Consider the following 11,952-nt stretch of genomic DNA (forward strand, 5'->3'; position numbering starts at 1 on the left):
GATTTCCCTGTATTAAATTCCATAATATCATAATGGGTGCTTCCCTGTGCTGTAATGCACTTTTAATGCTCTCTTAATTGAGATATTGATGTTATCTTCATTCTTTCAGGTTCTCATTAATGGATTTCTGTAGTATTTAATAGCACGTGGAAAATGATTCAGATGTATTAACTTATATATGCCTCATAAATTCAATTATTTGAGTTGTATTTTTTTATACAAATTTACCAGTCTGCAATATATATCATAAAAATTACACAATTCTGTATGTGCTAAATGTAGAATGGGCAAGAGGAAAATTTTAAAAATAGGCCCAATATGCTTTGTTTCTTTGCACAATAATTCTTACAATAAAAGAGTTTATGTTACTAACATTTCTGATATCTGAAAGGGATTGTTCACCATTAAAGGCAATTTTAGTATGATGTAGACGTTATATTCTGAGAACATTTTTTATTTGTGGTTTTTGACTTATTTAGCTTTTAATTCAGCAGCTCTCCAGTTTGAAATTTCAGCAATCTGGTTGCTAGTGTCCAAATTACCCTAGAAACGTGGTAGTGACCAAAATGAGAGACTGGAATATGAATAGTAAGAAGGCCTAAATAGAAAGATACGGAATAAAAAGCAACGATAACAAAATGGCCTACTTTACAAGCAATAGTTTTTTAGTTGCTGGGGTAAGTGACCCCCATTTGGAGGCTGAAGAATTCTAAATCTATTCAAAATAAAAAATGGGCACACATTGAAAAAGATATTGTATAACATACTGAAGTTTAACTTAAACATGAACAACTGCTTAAATCATCATATCATGTAACACACAAACCCATTTTGACCCTTCAGGCTTAAAAAGTCATGTAGGTCTATTATTGGGGTCTATCACTGGGCATAAAAAAAATATGTATTTAGGTTAGAGGTTAGTGTGCTTTTCGTTCCAGTCTACATTTAGCAAACATTATCATTTTGTTAGATTAGAATACAAACATCCTGTGATCCTTTCAGCTTCCTAAATATTTATAAGTGTCATTATTATTTTTCACTGCAGGGAACCTGTGATTCTGGTTCAAAGTAAAAATAAATGTGGTTTGTATTTGGCTGGCATTGTTGAAGCCGCAGCTCCTTAGCATTCAGCTGCTCAACTAAATTTAAACCCTATCTTTCATATGCACTGAAAATTGGAATAGAATGAACTAAAATAAGATTAATACAGCACAGACGTTTCTAACAAAGAGTTGGTAAATATATAAGAGATTTAGAAAACATAATGATAATATGATCCTAATCACATTTTGGGCTGATTTCATACACACATTATTGTTCAGATGATGAAACATAATTAGATATGTGCAAACTTGGAGCCTTTATTTGGCAGTTCTGTTCACTTTGCTATAGAAAAAATGAAATGGGGAAAAAATTCTATTCATAAGAATTGAGAATGGGCTTTAGACTAAAAAATAAAAAAGCATGTTAATAAACAAATCCATTGTACTGAATCAGTATCACATATACTTTGTATCATTGTATAGCAAAATGTGACCAGTGTTATCACTTGGTGGCACCAGAGATTGCACAGAACCAGCTAGAGATTAACCCCTGTTTGGATCACAATATGGACAACTAAGGGAGCATTCTAAAAAGTATGCTCAATAAAAAAATGATTTCTTCTGTCTTTTGCACAAAGTAAATATAGTTTTTGCAAACCCGGAAAGTATTAAGAGACTCCATGAGCAAATAGAAAAAAGATTGTGAATTTTAGAGTTTGCACCAATGCACAGTGTATAATAAATGAGAACTGAATAGCCTAGCTTAGCTATAGCTCTACCAGCATCCCACCAGAATTAAGATTGTTGGCCAATGCTAATGGTTGAAGTTCTGCTGCTTGAACACCAGAAGCCAAAACATGAGAGCATTTATAAGGGAAAGTACATTAGGTAGCAGTAGCTGATGGAACTTATGTAAATGTATGCATGTCCCTTATCACACTGCAAAAGCTTTACAATATGTGACAGTATTACTCAAATAGGATCGCCATGTCAATGTTTAATATGTAAATTAAATTGTGAAATTAGACCTTGTATGCATAACGTTGCTTTTGCTGGAGAGAATGTTTTGCATGCAAGTCAAAGCCACCCAACCTGCTTGTATGCTGTTGTATTCAATAGTGGGTTCCTGCTTGAGATGTACAGCAAAATAGTGCAGGCTGAGTTGACTGACCAGGCAGATCATTCTGAACTCATCATTGCAGTATGAGTGGAGAAAGTAGGCAGAAATGGTATAGTGACACACAGACCAAACAGGGTTTAACTATCATTAGCTAAAAAATCTGACATAATCAAAGGATTTGTATGATTATTAAATGATGTCTACAGCTGTCCAAGATACTTTAAAAGGATGCGTTTAATCTGCACAAAGCGTGCAATTTCTTCAGATCTAATACCATTCCTTTATAGAAATTAGATCATTTGTAGCTATGGCACTTGCTACACAATATTTGTACACTGTTCAGGGACTGTTCTGGGACTCAGATGGGCTCGATATACATTCACAGAATGGAAAATATTAGAAAAAAGGAAAGTTGCTGCAAGCATATACTCTAGCTGTAGATGTTCCACGTAGAAAGATAAATAGAGAATAATTTACCTATTGTAAAATATAAGAATATTACGTTACCAATGTGTTTGATGACCATATAAAGGCCAGAGGCTGAAGGCCAAGTGCTTTTATACTGGTCATGCAATACAGCAGACTGTCTGAAAAAGAGTTGTAGGGGAGAGTTGTTGAAATCTTAGTTACAGAGGAATACTGTTCGTTGTTAGGGTTTAGCATGTAGATAATAATAATAATAAGATAATAATACAGTATATTATTATAATGAGAGGTGGGAACAAAACATGAGCTATTAACTTGTAAATGCATTTCTGTGTCAGTGGCTATCTCCGCTATACAATGCTACTCCGAGGAAGCCAAAAGGGCTGGAGTTATTTCATGTACCTCAAACATTTACAAGAAGTTCCCTTCCAGGAACCTTCTGACACAGAAGTAATTCCACAAACACATTCACAAGTTCAGAAATGGAATTGATAAGGTTGGGCTCTTGGGGAAGGCACAGTCCCAAACCTAACTTCTGCCTGCATACTTTACATATACAGTAATATATTGTAATGGCAATAAAAACATGGATGATATTAAAAAATGACAGTACCACAATGGAAGACAAATATGGCCCACAGAAAAAAAAATCCCAAGCTGCCCATAATGCCTTGCATTATTGTAGTTTCAGACTGTATTAGTGAAGTAATCTGGTAATATATGTCTCAAGAATCAAAAATGGAGTAGCTTCAACTTCCCTGTTTCCCATGTTTAGCTCAAGAAATATAAAAAAACCCTTGATATTAAAACAAAAGACCTGTTCATCTCAAGCACTATTGACTGAAATCATGTTGAAAAAAGAATACTGCCCCTTTAAATACAACTGCCTCTGTACCAGTGGGGAGATGCATATTAGTTACTTTTCCTATGGATGGGAACCATGCATGCATTTTTTTGTATGTTGTGATCACTACCCCTGTATATTGCCTTGTTAAAATTAGTGTTTTGATTTGCTTATTAAGTTAAATGCCAAGCTATCATATTCCTGCCAGTAGTAGGCATTTCAGTTGACCATAGTTTCTATGTAGAGCCAATGTTTTTATGGAAGGCAATATAAAATACTGTCCTCATTTAAAAAGCTCTTAAATACTAAGTTAAAAAGACTCAAAGTATAAATAGTATATACTCTGATTACTGCATTTGATTACACATTTTAAAGCTCATAGCTTGAACTTGTTTTTATACTCATGCAATACCCATGATAGTCTGGATGTTGTCTTTATATTATGAATCAAGTACAGATAGGTTTTCTAATTTACAGAAACAAGAGAATGTTGAACATGTGTCTCCTCTTTGATATTGTAATCCAATAAGAATATGACTTTCTTTCTTCTAATTCCTCTCATTGAAGGCTTCCTTCCTTTCCATGTGATTAGATATGATCTCAGCATTTCTTCTAACAGTCATGGGGATAATGTCATTTGCCATTTATCTTTCTCTCTTTTCATGCAAACTAAAAAAAACGTTATTTTCCCATATTAAATAAGTGAACTGCCGTATACGTTTACATGCTTTACAGGAAATACTCGGAATCAGCAACTGTTATCAGGTCAAAAATGACAATTCAGAACATTTTTCTTCAATTGACCAGGGTATAGAGTCAAGATGAATGTCCCTTCTTTTATTTCGTATACCCCAAACATTTTATGAAACCTTTAATCACTTGTGGATAAATGCCAGAATTCCCTGTGCATTTTAAGTCCCAGGATAAGCTTATTCTTTCTGCATGCAATGATTTCATATTTCTGGATTTGGCAGTGCTCTCGGGTTACTGTACAACACATCAGAGCAATCATCTCGGCCTTACATTTGTGTGTTTTATTAATATACTATGTAAGTGATTCCTTTGTCTACTCAACACACTGAGCATTTCATAACTACTGTGTCAGTGTTTACTGCATTTGATATGTTCTCAATAAAAGGTCACAATGTAAAAACAATGCATTAAGATTACCAGAAAGGTCTAAGCAATGAGGATGGATGATCCTGAATTTGGCAAGCATGAGAATAAAAATATGGGTGACAGACATGGATTCAGCAGCATTTTTAAGGCTAGGAGAAGGACAGAAATGCCATTAAAAAATGTAAAGAATATTTTAAAAAGGGAAGTTTATCATTCATTTTAAGTAAAATATTTACAATGAAATGTTTGGATTATTTGTATTCAGTACCCTATTATTTATCTTATTATTTATGTTTGATTTTTTTCAACAGCATTTAAACTTAACCTGTATCTGGCTGCTAAGATAACTTCTAACGTTTATGAGTCTGTAGCCAAAATTTAACTGAAGTTTATTTCTGTTATGACTACCATTACTTTCCTGAATGTCCTTTAACTAATTCTCTGGAAGCTTTTCACAATTTGCCTTACTGGGAACTCAAATGCAATGGCAAATAACTCTTGATTGCTTCATTTTGATTGCTCTCTTTTTCTTTCTATTTTTTGATGGTTTTCAAGTACTTGCATCATTTGTCAGTGTTGGGTATTGCACATCTATCATTATGAAAAGTAAATGCCCAAGCGCCAACCACAGGTCAGCTTGATAGTGGGAAATATTTGCTAGGAAAATCAGAATCCTAACCGTTGCCTTTAAAATTACATCTGATGTAAAAGATTCAGATTTTTTTTACCATGGGATATAAAGACGGATAGAAAGATACAGTTGTGTGTAAAGTGTAAACATATAGAGGTATATTTATCAAAGAGTGAAGTTATAAAATCACACAGTCCTCTAGAGTGAAACTCCGCCACTCTATTAATTTCTATGGGATTTTTAAAAGAGTAGTTATCAATGGGTGAAAGTGAAAGGTCATCCTTTGATAAATATGCCTTTCAAAATCCCATAGAAATTAAAGGGATCCTGTCATCGGAAAACGTTTTTTCAAAACGCATCAGATAATAGTGCTGCTCCAGCAGAATTCTGCACTGAAATCCATTTCTCAAAAGAGCAAACAGATTTTTTTATATTCAATTTTGAAATCTGACATGGGGCTAGACATTTTGACAATTTCCCAGCTGCCCCTGGTCATGTGACTTGTGCCTGCACTTTAGGAGAGAAATGCTTTCTGGCAGGCTGCTGTTTTTCCTTCTCAGTGTAACTGAATGTGTCTCAGTGGGACTTGGGTTTTTACTATTGAGCGCTGTTCTTAGATCTACCAAGCAGCTGTTATCTTGTGTTAGGGAGCTGTTATCTGGTTACCTTCCCATTGTTCTTTTGTTTGGCTGCTGGGGGGGAAAGGGAGGGGGGGTGATATCACTCCAACTTGCAGTACAGCAGTAAAGAGTGATTGAAGTTTATCAGAGCACAAGTCACATGACTTGGGGCAGCTGGGAAATTGACAATATGTCTAGCCCCATGTCAGATTTCAAAACTGAATATAAAAAAATCTGTTTGCTCTTTTGAGAAATGGATTTCAGTGCAGAATTCTGCTGGAACAGCACTATTAACTGATTCATTTTGAAAAAATGTTTTTTTCCCATGACAGTATCCCTTTAATGGAGAGTGGCAGGATTTTCACTCTACAGAACTGTGGCAATCTCTAACTTCACTCTTTGATAAATATACCCCATAGTGAGAAAGGGGTAGGGGTACGAATGAAGAAATGTAGTGAAAAGATAAAAAGACGAAGGTAAAATACACAATGGGCAATATTTTTTCAAAAGATGAAATAGAGCTTGCAACAGTCCACCAAAAGTAAAATTCTGCAACCCTGTATTCATTTCTAAGGGGTTTTTAGGGACCTATTTATTAAAGGGTAAATGTGAGGGTTCATGCTTTGATTTATATGCCCTTAAAAATTTTATTACATAAAAGAAATAAAGAGCAGCAGAATTTCAACTCTTGTGGACTGTGGCAAGTTCTGTTACACTACTTGATAAATATTGCAGAGGGGAATATACAAAGTGAAATTGGAGAAATACTGTATACATAGGTTATGGGAAAGTTATCTAGAGAAAAAAAGTTTGAAAAGAAGTATTATAGACTGTAAAAATAATACACTGGAGAATAAATGAATATATATAGTGCTGAAAGAGGAAAAGTGAGTAATATACACATTGAGGCAATGTGGGGACATACAGAACAGAAAGGGATGGTAATATCAATATAAGAGAGGGAATGAGAAGAAATGAGAGTGATATATAGATGAAGGAAGAAAAAAAAGGCACCTGAAGGAAATGGTTATATAGTGAAATGGAGAGAAAAAAACAAAGGAAAGGAATGGACAGAGGAATATCTAAAGAAATACACAGTGGGGAAATGTTAAGATATATAGATATATAGATGTAGTTTAAATGATCAGATAATAGATCTGCATTAATCAGCTTATGAAATAGATTGCAGAATGACCAATTAATAAACTGAATAATTTGGTATGGTACTTTGAATGTTAATAAAGCCAAAGCCCTATTGTCATTCTGTAAATGGAATGATGTACTGTGAATCATTATTAATAGGAGGAATGTATGAATCAAACTGGACAAAAGTACGTCTGTTTCTGATAAATTTAAACTGCAATCATATCTCAGACTTTGCTGAAAAGGCTTTTTCGACAAAAACATCTCATGATTGATGACACATTGAAAATATTAACCTGCCTAATTGAATTGAGTTTAGCAATTAACATCCAGCAAGTGCCTTGAGGTTACATATTATGTACTGCACACATTGTATATGGAGACAGAACATTGTTTGCATATTGGCTTTTGTGTTTGGAAGTGTCTCTGGTGACTGATGTGAAAAGCACCATACATGGTGCAGCTTACAGTGTTTTACCACACTGCATTAACAACTGCTGTCTAACCTTAGTAAATTAATTACATTTAGTTCCCTCAAGGACTATAAATGACAAGTTATTATGTACTCAACACTAAATTTGTCTTTCACATTCTTCCCTTTGAAAAATCTGGAGTTTTTACTGTTTAGGTAAGTTACTATTTAATTTATTCCAACAGTATAAAACTGGACTTACCTTGATAGCTATGAGTAATGCATCATGGATTTGCCTTATTCTCTATTATGCCTCTAACCCTCTAACCACCCAGCAACCCCCCTCCCCGATACACATACATTAAATGAGGGTTCATTCACTAAGTACTGGGGCACATCCCTTAGCTCTCATGCAGAAATAGTTCTGTCCCAGGTATGGCTGTGCTCTGCCCCCTGTGTTGGACAAAAATATAGTGAGATGGGCAGAGCACAGGGTGCACTACTGCGCAAGTTGCTTCACATCGGACAAACGATCGTTCGTGCTATCTCCCGACCTGCTACTAACCATTCACATCAAATAAATTAGTAAAAGAACAGATCAGACGATGTTCTGCCCCTGACAGCAATCGTACAAAAGATAGGTCTGACAAAGCTGGTGACAGTCTCCCACTGATATCGTCCGCACGGCAATACATGCTACATGCAGAGATATTATTGGTAGCCGACAGAAATTTGATCATCTGAACGACCAATCGCCATGGCAGGAAAAATGTGGGGACACTCCACACACGGCCCAAAAATCTTCAATTCGTGCGATCAAAACTTTGCATCTATGGCCAGCTTAAGACTATAAACTGCATGGGTCAGGGAGTGAGAGTGCGTAAATAAGGGGGTGGAGCAGTATTCATAAGGTGATGTATGATCTACAATACACATGCAGAAACTAAATTTACTTCAACGTTCTCTTTTTTTACCTAAGCTGAATAATTTTTACATGTTTACCATGTAACAGTATGTATTGGATATTTAAATTGCACCCTTTATTATTGTTTATGCAATGATGCATGCTGAAAACCTTTCAGAGGTACCTTTTACAGCCCGGTATTCACCCACTAAACTAATAAAAGCTGTAAGTAAAATATTGTCATAATACATTTTCTTCTCTATTGTTCCAAAAGAGCCAAGTACATAAAATTATTCACCCCAACCAATGTTCCCTCAATTCCTTTCCGCCTATGTGCACCAAAAATTATTTTATGTGCTCATTTTAAACTTGTGTGAGCATTTTTAAAAACTGTGCACAGCATTAAGGGAACATTGATCCCAACCCTAATCCACATTGAATGTCTGCCCCTGATGCATTCATACTCATACTGTATGTTCACAGCAACTATGAGAAAAATAGAGTCCAAAGCATCAGTTGCTGTGTGAGCAACAAAGTTACAAGTTCTTACAACTTGCAAAGGCCAATGGTGGTTCAAACCCCTTCTGAGCACATAGGCCAGGCTTCAAAAGTTAATCAGAAGTTTTGTATTAATCAAAGCTTCCAGAAAATAGTGTAGGGCTTTAGATTTGCTGCAGTTGTATTCATGTATGTGCTATCACACATGTCTTACATGTATTATACATATACTGTTCAAAACTAATGCTACCACTAATAATCTATTTATTACAAAATAACATGTTATTGTGTTTAAAGTAGAAGGAAAGGCCTATTTATTTGGGGGTGCCAAAAGCTAGGCGCCCCAAGTGATTGCATATACTTACCTGAAACTCTGGGCCAGTGCTCCTATCAGCAGAAAGCTTTCAGCTTATTCTTTCAGGGAGCACCACAAACAATCGGCTTCCTTCTTCTTCTTTCTTCAGATTTCCCAGGGCAGACACATGCGCAGTAGAATGAAATAGCCATCGCTATTCGTGCTACTGCGCATGCGCACCCGTGCCAAGTAAATACAGCCTTTCCTTCTCCTTTAATATAATATAATTTTGTTTCTAATATTTTTTGTATTGATCCATACATACAGTATATAGGCACACAAAGGACAAACTATAATCAATGCACCACATTCGTCGTTGTGAGTACCAGCACATTTTTCTTGGCGTTACTATGTTTTGTCACTAAAACTATGGCATGCCCCTTCATGGGAACCACTATATAGTAAAGGGAACCAAAGAGGATATCCAAGTCTCTTTTATTCATTAGATGAATTGCTTGTAATCATCATTTCACAGATATGCATCAAGTCTGTTTCTCTGCAGATAGTTTGGGCAGTTGTGCGTCTGGTCTTTATGTCATTTTCTGTAAAGCATTTTATATTTCAGATTTGTATTGTGAATTGTCTGTCATGATACAGGCAGAGATCAGTGAGATACGAGAATATAGCTGACTACATAAGCTGCTGAGCAACCAGAGTCTGCTCTTTTAGCCCCAAGGTACCAAGTGGATGTTTGTGAATAATCACTATGCTATTCTTGGTATGGTTTGGGTTACCTTTACTAGGAATACTATCAATTTGACATTGCAGCTATGTATTAAATTACTTTTACTTAATAGGGACACAATTGTGGAAATGACAAACTTAATGATCCCCCGAGAACAATAGTAGACTCGGGACTTTATTACAGAAGGTGTCTAATAATAAACCTTGAACAGAATTGGTTTATGACAGGACATATCAACTTGATTTACAGTAATTTTACAATATTATTTTAAAGAAGCATAATGGAAATCTAGGGAGAGTTACACTTCAATTCATTTAATAAGGTCCTTTAAGTCAATAATTAAAATGGAAATGAAAACTAGATACTATGGGGCAGATTTATTAAGGTTCGAATGGTAAATTTGAATTCAGATTTTTACACTTTTTTGGTCAAAACTCACAAATTCGAATATAAAAGTGCCACCTCGAATGTAAATTCGAATGTGAGATTTATCAATCCTCAGCCATGGAAACAGTTCTTATTTGAATAGTCACCACCGAAAACCTGCCGAGTTCATTTACAAGTCAATGGCAGGGTTCCATTGAACCATTTGAATATGTTAATTGCTATCCTAACATTCCAGTTTTTTCTGATCAAATATTAGACGTTTGAGTTTTTCCATAAATAACCTCCCTTTTGAGTTGTGAGTAGTGATAAGTGAATCTGTCCTATTTCGCTTTGCTGAACAATTTGTGAAACTTTGAAAAAAATCGCAAAACGCCGAAAAATCTGTGAAACTAATTGGTCAATGGGTGTCAAAATTATACTGAAGCGATCAATAATTTTTATATGATCGACTCTTTTGTCCAAATGCATTAAAGTCGATGGGCGTCCGAATCATTTTGACGAGCGGTAAATTTGATGCACAACTATTTTTTTGTATGCAGCTAATTTTTCCACTGTGAATTTTCGTGGCAGTTTCGCGAAAAAACAATTGCAGTTGGGGAAGTGCAGAAATTCGCTGCAAATCCATGCCTGGTGAATAAATTCGCCCATCATTGAGTGCATTCTAATTTATTAGAGTAAAAAAAAATTACATCAATTCGACTTTTGATAAATAACCCCCTAAATAATGAATTCTCTTTGATGTATTTAGAGGTGTGTGTTTTAATGTTACCCTTTGCATGTTGTTGCCAGTGAAATAAAGTTAAATCAATAAATAAGTATAGTTATGAGCAAAGCTGAAAAGTTGTGAAACAATACAATTTTGCTGAAAGACATTAGAGTCTACAGGAAGGCAAAATTGCATTGAGGTAAGGCTTTTTAGCACTGCAATAGAATAAACATTGCCCTACCTTGTTAGAGGAGCTTCTTTCCACTATGCTACAACTGTTCTTTATAGAGGAAAAGAGGCTCCCATGTTTCTAATTCATTCTAATAATGGCTGCAAGACAGCTCAGTAGATAGACAGGGGGAGGGCTGAGGTGGTATCCAATCCATTGGTCAACCGTGAAGGCAAGGAGCACATAATAATGATGTCTGCATTTTTGATCAGAACAGACCTCCAGTTTTTTTTTCAGTGAAACAGAATGCATGGGGGAAGATGTTGGCATTTTATAAATACAGTACATGTTAATACAGGTATGGGTTCCATCAGTTATCTAGAAATCTGTAAATTACAGCAAGAACATCTCCCATATACTCCATTTAAATGAATTAAGTCGAATTTTAAAAAAAATATTTCCCTTTTCTCTGTAATAAAGAAACAGTACCTCGTTCTTGATTTCATTAACATTCTCTATTAGAGGAAAAATAATCCAATGTTCAAATAATATTTTGGTAGACTTAAGGTTCAATACCTGTAATAATGGTAATGCTATAATTCTAATGTGGATTCACAACATTTTTGCCACTGGGGAACCATTTATTTCCCTGCAAAACTCAACCAACCCGAAAATTTTCACTGAACCCAAATAGTTATAAATAGCGTAATCATCGGCAAGTATGATCATGGTTTCATCACATTCCTAATCATACTTACATTGATGTTTGTGTATCTGTGTATGCCTGTTTTTACACGGTGTGCTATAGGTCTTATGTGAATCTTTAAAAGTTGAAAATATTAACTACGTGGCCTATATAAATGGTACTCTCTCACTTGGCTTCAGGAAAT

Source organism: Xenopus laevis, chromosome 2L, assembly GCF_017654675.1.
Source record: "Xenopus laevis strain J_2021 chromosome 2L, Xenopus_laevis_v10.1, whole genome shotgun sequence".
In the NCBI taxonomy this organism is placed as follows: Eukaryota; Metazoa; Chordata; class Amphibia; order Anura; family Pipidae; genus Xenopus; species Xenopus laevis.